Source organism: Phyllobates terribilis, unplaced genomic scaffold (assembly GCF_046119375.1).
Source record: "Phyllobates terribilis strain yellow unplaced genomic scaffold, ASM4611937v1 Scaffold_11__3_contigs__length_659146591, whole genome shotgun sequence".
NCBI classification, from domain to species: Eukaryota; Metazoa; Chordata; class Amphibia; order Anura; family Dendrobatidae; genus Phyllobates; species Phyllobates terribilis.
The window spans coordinates 281,914,246-281,926,571 of record NW_027362771.1 but is presented as its reverse complement, the minus strand read 5'-3'; positions in this window follow the sequence as shown (position 1 = coordinate 281,926,571).

Below are 12,326 nucleotides of genomic sequence, written 5' to 3'. Positions count from 1 at the left end.
TGGCCAAAAAGTTCAATTTTGGTCTCATCACTCCAAATTACCTTGTTCCAGAAGTTTTGAGGCTTGTCTCGTTGCTGTTTGGCGTATTGTAGGCGAGATGCTTTTTGGCATTTGCGCAGTAATGGCTTTCTTCTGGCGACTCGACCATGCAGCCCATTTTTCTTCTAGTGCCTTCTTATTGTGCATCTTGAAACAGCCACACCACTAGTTTTCAGACTGTCCTGAATTTCAGCTGATGTTATTTGTGGGCTTTTCTTTGCATCCCGAACAATTTTCCTAGCAGTTGTGGCCGAAATTTTTGTTGGTCTTTCTGACCGTGGTCTGGTTTTTACAGAGCCCCTGATTTTCCATTTGTTAATCAGTTTGAACGCTGCTGACTGGCATTATCAATTCCTTGGATTATTTTTTTCGGATCCCTTTCCTGTGTTATACAGTTCAACTACCTTTTCCTGTAGATCCGTTGACAATTCTTTTGCTTTCCCCATGACTCACTATCCAGAAACATCAGTGACTGGGTGAAGGATGCAAGAGTCTGTCTGGATCCCAGAAACTCACTCAGTTTTTATGCACACACACTGATTACAAGCAAACAGGTCACAGGTGAGGATGTTACCTTTAGTAGCCATTCAAACCCATTTGTGTCAAATTCTGTGCATTTTATCAGGCCAAAATCACCAGGGTATGTGAACTTTTGATCAGGGTCATTTGGATGTTTTTTGTTGTCATTAAGATTTAAAAAGAGAAAACACAGTAGTTTGACAATAAATGGCTTCACCCAACCAATAACCATGAGTGGAGAAATTTTTTTTTGCCATCATTCATTTTGAGCACAACTGTATATACAGTGCCTTGTGAAAGTAGTTAGCCCCCTTGAACTTTTCTACCTTTTGCCACATTTCTGGCTTCAAACATAAAGATATAAAATTCTATTTTTTTGACAAGTGGGACACAATTGTGAAGTGGAACGAAATTTATTGGATATTTTAAACTTTTTAAAAAAAATAAAAAATGAAAAGTGGGGCATGCAATATTATTCGGCCCCCTTGAGTTAATACTTTGTAGCGCCACCTTTTGCTGCGATTACTGCAGCAAGTTGCTTGGGGTGTGTCTCTATCAGTTTTGCACATCGAGAGGCTGAAATTCTTGCCCATTCAACCTTGCAAAACAGCTCGAGTTCAGTGAGGTTAGATGGAGAGCATTTGTGAACAGAAGTTTTCAGCTCTTTCCACAGATTCTCGATTGGATTTAGGTCTGGACATTGACTTGGCCATTCTAACACCTGGATATGTTTATTTTTTAACCATTCCATTGTAGATTTTGCTTTATGTTTGGGATCATTGTCTTGTTGTCCCAGTCTCAGGTCTTTTGCAGACTCCAACAGGTTTTCTTCCAGAATGGTCCTGTATTTGGCTCAGTCCATCTTCCCATTAATTTTAACCATCTTCCCTGTCCCTGCTGAAGAAAAGCAGGCCCAAACCATGATGCTGCCACCACCATGTTTGACAGTGGGGATGGTGTTTTGAGTGTGATCAGCGGTGTTGCTTTTACGTCAAATATATCATTTTGCATTGTGGCCAAAAAGTTTGATTTTGGTTTCATCTGACCAGAGCACCTTATTCCACATGTTTGGTGTGTCTCCCAGGTGGCTTGTGGCAAACTTCAAACGAGACTTTTTATGGATATCTTTGAGAAATGGCTTTCATCTTGCCACTCTTCCATAAAGGCCAGATTTGTGCAGTGTACGACTGATTGTTGTCCTATGGACAGACTCTCCCACCTCAGCTGTAGATCTCTGCAGTTCATCCAGAGTGATCATGGGCCTTTTGGCTGATCAGTCTTCTCCTTGTTCGAGATGAAAGTTTAGAGGGACGGCCGGGTCTTGGTAGATTTGCAGTGGTCTGATACTCCTTCCATTTCAATATGATCGCTTGCACAGTGCTCCTTGAGATGTTTAAAACTTGGGAAATCTTTTTGTATCCAAATCCGGCTTTAAACTTCGCCACAACAGTATCTTGGACCTGCCTGGTGTGTTCCTTGGTCTTCATGATGCCCTCTGCACTTGAAACAGAACCCTGAGACTATCACAGAGCAGGTGCATTTATACGGAAACTTGATTACACACAGGTGGATTCTATTTATCATTACCAGTCATTTAGGACAACATTGGATCATTCAGAGATCCTCACTGAACTTCTGGAGTGAGTTTGCTGCACTGAAAGTAAAGGGGCCGAATAATATTGCATGCCCCACTTTTCAGTTTATAATTTTTTTAAAAAGTTTAAAATATCCAATAAATTTCATTCCACTCCACGATTGTGTCCCACTTGTTGTTGATTCTGCCCAAAAAAAAAAATTAGAATTTTATATCTTTATGTTTGAAGCCAGAAATGTGGCAAAAGGGTTGAAAAGTTCAAGGGGGCCAAATACTTTCACAAGGCACTGTATATATTACACATTATATATATATATATATATATATATATATATATATATATATATATATATATATATATATATATATATATATATATATATATATATATATATATATATATATATATATATACACACACACACACACACACACACACATATATATATATATACACATATATACACACACATACATACATACACACATATATACATACACACACACTACAAACCAGAAGTTTGGACACACCTTCTCATTTAAAGATTTTCAGTATTATATGAAAATTGTACATTCACACTGAAGGCATCAAAACTATGAATTAACACATGTGGAATTATATACTTAACAAAAAAGTGTGAAACAACTGAAAATAGGTCTTATATTCTAGGTTCTTCAAAGTAGCCTTTTGCTTTGGTGACTGCTTTGCACACTCTTGGCATTCTCTTGATGAGCTTCAAGAGGTAGTCACCGGAAATGGTCTTCCAACAATCTTGAAGGAGGTCCCAGAGATGCTTAGCACTCGTTGGCCCTTTTGCCTTCACTCTGCGGTCCAGCTCACCCCAAACAATCTCGATTGGTTTAAGGTCTGGTGACTGTGGAGGCCATGTCATCTGGCGTAGCACCCCATCACTCTCCCTCTTGGTCAAAAAGCCCTTACGCAGCCTGGAGGTGTGTTTGGGGTCATTGTCCTGTTGAAAAATAAATGATAGTCCAACTAAATGCAAACCGGATGGAATAGCATGCCGCTGCAAGATGCTGTGGTAGCCATGCTGGTTCAGTATGCCTTCAATTTTGAATTAATCCCAAACAGTGTCACCAGTAAAGCACCCCCACACCATCACATGTCCTCCTCCATGCTTCACGGTGGGTGGGAACCAGGCATGTAGAGTCCATCCGTTCACCTTTTCTGCGTCGCACAAAGACAAGGTGATTGGAACCAAAGATCTCAAATTTGGACTCCTCAGACCAAAGCACAGATTTCCACTGGTCTAATGTCCATTCCTTGTGTTCTTTAGCCCAAACAAGTCTCTTCTGCTTGTTGCCTGTCCTTAGCAGTGGTTTCCTAGCAGCTATTTTACCATGAAGGCCAGCTGCACAAAGTCTCCTCTTAACAGTTGTTGTAGAGATGTGTCAGCTGCTAGAACTCTGTGTGGCATTGACCTGGTCTCTAATCTGAGCTGCTGTTAACCTGCGATTTGAGGCTGGTGACTCGGATAAACTTACCCTCAGAAGCAGAGGTGACTCTTGGTCTTCCTTTCCGGAGGTCCTCATGTAAGCCAGTTTCTTTGTAGTGCTTGATGTTTTTTGCAACTGCACTTGGGGACACTTTCAAAGTTTTCCCAATTTTTCGGACTGACTGACCTTCATTTCTTAAAGTAATGATGGACACTCGTTTTTCTTTACTTAGAATTTGTATTATGGCAAGAAAAAAACAGCTAACAGTCTATTCAGTAGGACTATCAGCTGTGTATCCACCAGACTTCTGCACAACACAACTGATGGTCCCAACCCCATTTATAAGGCAAGAAATCCCACTTATTAAACCTGACAGGGCACACCTGTGAAGTGAAAACCATTTCCGGTGACTACCTCTTGAAGCTCATCAAAAGAATGCCAAGAGTGTGCAAAGCAGTCATCAAAGCAAAAGGTGGCTACTTTGAAGAACCTAGAATATAAGACATATTTTCAGTTATTTCACACTTTTTTTGCTAAGTATATAATTCCACATGTGTTATTTCATAGTTTTGATGCCTTCAATGTGAATGTACAATTTTCAAAGTTATGAAAATACTGAAAAATCTTTAAATGAGAAGGTGTGTCCATACACACACATATTATATATACACACACACACACACACACACACACACACACATAGGGTACTTAGTAAACACCGTTTTTGGTTAATAAAAAAAAAAAAAAAGCATAAAAGCCATCCCACGAGCATCCTGGCTCTCTTCCTTTGAGCTGGTCATTACATTTAAATAACTTCCCATTTGCCGTGTGTCCATGTTCGGGACCCGGCCCTCCTTAGCTCTTATTCACACAGACGTCACTATGCCGTATGGTAAGGTTTTAATGCTGGAGGTTAGGACCATCCCGAATTTGGTTACACCTTGACGCTGGTAGAATGGCTTTTACATTTATTTTTTAATCAAAAATGGTGTTCACATATTGCACATGTCACACAAGCAGAGCACAAACATCACACAAGGACAGCACATACATTAGATGTCACACAAGCACAGTGCACAAATCAGACACATTACAGAAGCACAATATACACAACGGAAAGGTCACACAAGCACAGCAAACACATTAGACACATTACAGAAGAATGGCACACAAATTAGACACAACACACAAACCCAGGGCACACATCAGACACATTACACAAGCACAACTCTTACATTACACAAGCACAGCACACACATCACAGAAATTCAGGACACACAATGAACATACACATCAGACAAGCAAAAACACACTCATGTGTACAATTATCACTGCACATGATGAGTATTATTAAACCTTCTAGGGCTAATCTCCAACAGGCTCAGTTCACAAATTAAAAACTCTGACCAACAATTAAGCTCAACCCACTAGTGTTACCAGTGAGAGACATGTAATGATTGACACCCTGTGAGAAGACAACTGCAAATGTGCTCGTTGTGTTTGTAATGAGACAAGGTTGAACTCTACTGCATAGTTTTGGTTATAATCTGTCATGCAAGCAGGTGGCACACGTGGTTCTTTGACCCACTGTGCCACGGAACCAGGCTTATCTAGGAGGGGCATAGCTAAGTGGATACCTGGTGTTCACTGGAGCTCCTAATCTTGTAGTCAGGCTTGAGCTGCAGGCAGCCGCCAGGTACCACTCCTAGGCAGTCTCCGGTACTGCAGCTGCTGACCCCCCAGGAGTCAGGTACCTTGATACGTACTGGGATTGGAGTCCCTGGAAGGACAGGATTTGGACTCCGTTCAGACTACACAGGTTCTGGATCCTTGGGCAGAATGGATACTGACACGGAATCACATATATTGGCTGGATTCAGATCCTGGAACAGGCTCTGACAGTACGGACTCTGGAACAGTAACCAGGACTGACACAGGTGCAGTTTTTACTACTGACATAACGGTTACAGGTTCGTATACGCAGCGGCTTTTGGGTACCGCCGGAGTGACTTCAGCTTCAGGTACCGCCGGAGCAACTTCAGGGTTCAGGCCCTGCTGCTGCGGCTTCAAGTACCGCCGGAGCAACTTTAGGGTTCAGGCCCTGGTCACACCATGAGGTGTACTGGTTCAGGGCCTGGTCACACAAGAACCAGGAATTTCAGTTCAGGCTATGACCACGCAAGGTATCCAGGATCAGGGATCAATGTACAGAGACTGGGATCCGGCGACTCACTAGTTGCACGAACACTCACTAACGGGAGAATGAGGCTCAGGCACCTCCATACTGGGGAGGGTGCCTTTTACACTAAATGCTTCCCAGCTATTAGCTGGGGGCATTCAAACTACGTGTGCTGCCACCTTTAAGAGCAGGAAAGAGCGCACCTGCACTAGGCACACCACCGGGAAGTCCGTGTGGCGTGTACAGACCGCATGAAGCAGGGAGACGTGCCAAGAGACGGAGAGGTCACCACGCGGCCGCAAGTATGTCAGCATCCTTGCATGGAGCGTGAAGGGAAACCATGCAGGGGTGCCAGTATTAGCGTTCCATAATCAGACACAGCTCTGAAGCAGATCTGCCAGCACTGTGAGAGGACAAGTGCCGCTGCAAATGTTTGTAATGAGACAAAGTTCACTTCTGCTGTACTTTGTTAGTTCTGATCTCACTGCAGAGCTGTGTGTGATTATGAGAGCAAAGTGTCAGTCATTACTTGGTTCACACTGGTAAACACCCCTTTTTATTTAAAATAAGCTCTGGAGGAAGTTTATCAGGGAGATCTGTGTCAGTCTCATAGATCTTAATAGCTCATTTACATAAATCAAAAATATGTATTTCTCTGGCATAAGACATCAGATCGCAGATATCAAGGTATAATTTTATTCAACTTTCTAGGACCTGCATGCCCATATAAGAAAGTGGATTCTACTGACAGATTCCCTTTCTGGCCATGTTCATACATCATGTTTTGTTCAGCGTTTTTTTTTCTGCAACAAAACCTGATCTCTTGCCAGAAGGTTGTTCAGGATTTTTCTTGCTGTTTTTATTTTTGGGTGCGCTTTTTCAGCGTTTTTTTCACTGTCCTTTGGTCTCTAATATGCATGTACACAAAGTTCAGTGGAAAAAAAAAAAAATCTCATTCTGGTTTTGGCACAAAAAAAATGCAGAAAAAGCTGACTCCTGCGTTTTTGGTGCATTTTTTTCACCACCCATAACTTCCAATGGGTTAAAAACGCTGAAAAAAAAAACACTGAAAGAAGTAACATGCTCTATTTTGCAAAAAAAAAAACAAAAACATGCAAAGCACAAAATCCTGAACAAAAAAAAAAAAACATGGTGTGCATGAGATTTCTGGAATCTTATAGACTTTGCTGGTACTGCAAAACGCAGCTAAAAATTTGCATAAAAAAAAAAAAAAAACGCATCAAAAAATGCTGAAAAAAAAAACGCATCAAAAAATGCTGAAAAAAAAAACATGATGTGTGAGCCTAAGCCCGTTTTGTGCTTTTCTTAAAGGAGTACTCCATCAGAGGCATGTTTGCCTTGAAGTATTTACCCATTGCTGTCATCTATAGCACTACTGAGGTCCCTACCTACATTACGTGACTGCAGTTGTGACTAGCCAGCTCACACAGGACTGGAAGTCACTTTTCCAATGTTATTCTAGAAGAATCAGGCCGAGGCTTTCTTAGGAGTAAATTAAGAAGGGAATTAACAGTCCGCTGCTTGAGGCATCAAGACAGAGCTGTGGTTATACGACACAGGTGAGGAGCATGACAGCACGTTGCAAGGAAGAAGAAAGCAATTGGTATGTATTTTATCGTACACACAGTACTGATTGGGGCAATAAAGAAAAAGGGTGAATTGGTCCTTTAAGGAGAAATCTTACCCCTAAAGCCCTATGTAAGACAACATTGTATGGTGACTGGTCCCCTCTCCTATAGGCTATAACACAAAATAACTTTACCAGTTTTCTGAACCAAGTCCAGTGTATTCTAGAATTGAGCATTCAGCTTTCTTTTCCTCACAGTGATGAATCTTACTACATAAAGAGCTGAATGTTGAGGTGAGTCCAAGAAAAACCATCAGCTGACGTTGAAGCGATGACTCTGTTGTTGTAGATGACGATGAAAGGGAACATTTTCTTACTGAATTTTAAATAACTTAACCCTATCAGGCATGCCAAGTCATTGCCTTAGACTTAAGGTGGGCAGCATTATTCTGTTGTTGAGAAATTTGAATACAAAACGATGACTCTGCAATTGTACACGATTAGTTGTAACATCATTGAATAAAAATGTTCTTGAGGCAGAAATTTTAACCGGATCAGCTGAAGGTGATAAGGTATACAGAGAGATTTCCACGCAATCTGCCCTGAGCAATTCACTTTTAGAAGATTACAGAGACGTTCCCCAATTCAAAATGTTATTTTTGTTTTCAGTAATGCAATTTACTAATTTATTAAATTAAATTATGACAAATTTGTTGTTTATCATGTAAAAAGGGCTGAAAGTGAATAGACATGGGTAAGTTGAGTTAGTTTTTATTATGTAGAGTACACTTTGAGCTTACGAAACGTATTTGTTTCAGAACTCGGGCAGGTAGTGTAATAATCTTCTATCTGTCCAAGTAATTGCGCAATGAATTTATCATCTCTAATTACAGCTATCCAAATCTTCAAGTATTTAGTCTTCAAGTTTCCTTAACTTCTGAGAGGAGTTTGAGTAAAGTTTGAAACCACCAGTCTGCTGGAGGTGGCATCAAGTCTAATGGATCAAATGAAGCAAAGCAAGACATTGACCTGGATGGGATTTCTGAATGCAATATGTTTGAGGTGTCTGTATTCCCACCCTGTCAAGGAGCAGGGCACTCAGATTTTTCTAGGTGAGCCAAGTACCCTCTGTAGTAGAGCTGAGATATCAGGGGTACATAGAGGAGTTGGAGCAACATTCATATAACATATAATGGATGGCTCTCAGGATGTCTGTAAATACAGCCCACATGGCTCACTATAATTGATGTGACAGGAGCTTAAAGGGGTTCTCCAGGAAGAGAAAAAATAAAAACATAATGGAAATATCATTTTAAATAAATTCCTAAGTACTTTTAATTATGAAATCCCAATTGTTTGTCTATGAAGGTTAAAATTCCACCATCTTGTTAGAGTGACCAGAAACCTGTTCTAGAAAGTTAGGACAGGTGCCTTTGAGAATATGCAGTAGGAATATCTGCTGCTGTGACCTAGACATAACTGTATCCTGTACTGTCATTCAGAAAGACATGGTGGACAGAAGTGTGAGCCAGGAGTGGACACAGACAGAAAAAAGACCCTGTGCAATAACAATATATAGGCCCTTTGTAGTCCAATAGCTTATGATAATGCACAATTCACCTGATTTAGACGTAGAAGTGGGCACCCTTACATCTCCGACGCCCCTATGCGGCTGCACAGGTTACACCAATAACATACTCTAAATTCAAATAAATGCTCAGACAATGGTAAACTTAGATCATTCAGTAAAATCACTAAACTTTATTGATCAATCAAGACACCAAAAGAACAAAAAATAAAAATACATACATATGAACATATAAAACAGATAATTTAAAGAAGCACCAAGGTGTATGCAGCAAAAATACAAAAATAAATAAGCAGGACACAAGTAAAGGGTAAATAATTAAATATTATAGATGCAAAGCACTAAGTCACTCCAATAAATTGCAAAAGACATACTAGCAAATCAAAATGTCACTGTAAGGTGCATAAACAAATTGAAGATCTATTTAAATTGAAGAGACTCAGTGCTATGCATCTGAAACGGCTAAAAAACAAAGACCTTAAATAATAAATAAATCAACATGGAGTCTAAGGCCATACAAAGAAAATAGATAAATAATCAAATATAAAGTGACATAGGCTAATGTCCACTTAACCAGGTATTGAGAGGTTTAATGGAAGAACATACTGTCACAAAATAAATCCATTTGTAAATATAAAGCGCAGTGCATATAAAGTGACACAATGCAAAGATGGCCTATAACCAAAGAGACTACATCTCAAACATTAAATATACCTGGATTAATGCTGCAGGCACCATGTGCAATGATAGCCCACACTCCAACACGCGTTTCACAGACACCAATAACATGTCCGACCCTTATGTGAGCAACCTTTTCTTACCTCAGCACCTCTGGTATCTCCAGTATTAGATCACACAGACAGGGAGGATATCAGTGTGAGCAGCCTCTTTTAGCACTCTAGTATATCAGAAACGCAGGATGGACAGAAATGTCAGTAGCCTCTCCTTACCTCAGCACTCCTGGTATTTACAGTATTAGATCAGATAGGCAGGGTGGACAGCAATGTCAGCAGCCTGTCCTTACCTTAGCAATCCTGATGTCTCCAGTATTAGGACAGATAGACAGGGAAGACAGCAGTGTGAGCAGCCTCTTCTTACCTCAGCACTCCTGGTATCTCCAGTATTAGATCAGATAGATATAGTGGACAGCAGTGTGAGCAGCCTCTTCTTACCTCAGCACTCCTGGTATCTCCAGTATTAGATCAGATAGATATAGTGGACAGCAGTGTGAGCAGCCTCTTCTTACCTCAGCACTCCTGGTATCTCCAGTATTAGATCAGATAGATATAGTGGACAGCAGTGTGAGCAGCCTCTTCTTACCTCAGCACTCCTGGTATCTCCAGTATTAGATCAGATAGATATAGTGGACAGCAGTGTGAGCAGCCTCTTCTTACCTCAGCACTCCTGGTATCTCCAGTATTAGATCAGATAGATATAGTGGACAGCAGTGTGAGAAGCCTCTTCTTACTTCAGCACTTGTGCTATCTCTAGTATAAGATCAGAAAGACAGGGAGGACAGCAGTGTGAGTGGTTCCTTCTTACCTCACCCCCCTGGTATCTCCAGTATTAGATCAGAAATGCAGAGTGCATAACAGTGTAAGAGTCTCTTATTACCTTATCATCCCTTGCATCTCCAGTATTAAATGAGAAAGGCAGGGTCTACAGCGGTATGAGCAGCTTATTCTTACCTTAGCATCCTTCGTATTTCCAGAATTAGATTATAAAGACCGGGTGGACACTGATCATGTTATATGGCTCCATATATCTGGTTTCCACTTATTTATCTAGCTAGCTGATTTTCACAATTGTCTGCTGCGAGTAAGTTCAGTTAGCCACATGAAAAATTTTGTTTTTCAACCACAAATAACAGGCTATTTTTTATCCACGTCATCCTCTTTATACATTAACAATTAAAAAAAATTATACAAGGCTAAATAGTTTCATGTCAATATGGATCATTTGTCTTACAACAATATTGTACTATCTGCATCCCACTACAATGCCCATATGATAACCACAATGTTTTATAATTGCCAGAGAAAAGAGTACCAAGCATGTCATCCAGCCTTCACTATAGTCTACATCCATTGTAATTTCAACAGCAATTCCTATTAAACAAATGAGTAAATCCAAAAATTGTAAGAAGCCCTCAGTAAGTCTGTACCAGCAGTGTGATCAGTGTTTTGCTAACATCCAGTAGCCAGCATTATACTTCATAAGTGTTCCCCCAACTCCAGATCATGTTTTCAGGATTTCTTTAGTATCACACAATTCTATCACCTGTCACCTGTGTAATACTAACAACTGTGCAATACTAAGGAAATCCTGAAAACATGATCTGTTGGTGGACCTTGAGGACTGGAGTCTTCCCCCTAACCCCTCTAAACGTCTTTTTGACATCTAGCTGATCAAAGTGTGTGTTTTTTGTAATTTCAATACTCTTGAAATTTTTCCCCGCTTTCCAGTGAATCACATGATAAATTTAATAGCGTCATTCAAAAGTACACCTTGTCCTGCAAAAAACAAGCAAAATCAAGCCATCATAAGACTATATTGAGGTAAAATAAAGTTATGGCTCATGGAAGAAGGGGAGGAAATAAAACAAAAATGGAAAATGGTTATGGCATGAAGGGGTTAAAGTTAAGCTCCTATAATGAGTTTGCCATGAGTTTTTGACTCTGCACACATCTGCTGTGCAAAAAAAAAAAAAAAAAAAGTGTGTCTATGGCAGTGTTTCCCAAACCCCATCCTCACAGCCCCCCACAGGTCGTGTTTTCAGGATCTCCTTAGTATTACACAGGTGATTGAAGTATCATCAAGGCATCAGGAATTCTCTCACCTGTGCAATACTAAGGAGATCCTGAAAACATGACCTGTGGGGGCCGTTTGGGAAACCTTGATCTAACGGTATGTGCGCACGATCAGTATTTTGTGCAGAAATTTCTGCACCTCTTGGCAGCAAAAACGCTGTGCAAATTCAGAGCGTTTATGTGCATTTTTGTCAATGGATTACATAGGAAAAATGCAGGCAAAAACGCACAAAAAACTGACATGCAGATTTAAACACACATGAAATCCTGTGCACATAGGCATGCAGTTCCAGCAATGTGGATGGGATTTATAGAAATCTCCGGCCTTCTGTGTTTTTTTTCTATGCATCATAAACTGTTCTGCGGTGCGTGTTTGAAATCTGTAACGTTAATTTTCCTTGCGATTACACTAAGTTATGTGTGGAATTTCCCCATAGAGTTGTAAAAAAATGGAAGCAGTAAAAATGCATGTAGTCTGCACATGACTATCAATAAAATTTTGTCAAAACCAAATATCAGGCAGTATAAAAAAAAACAAAACTTTTTTACCA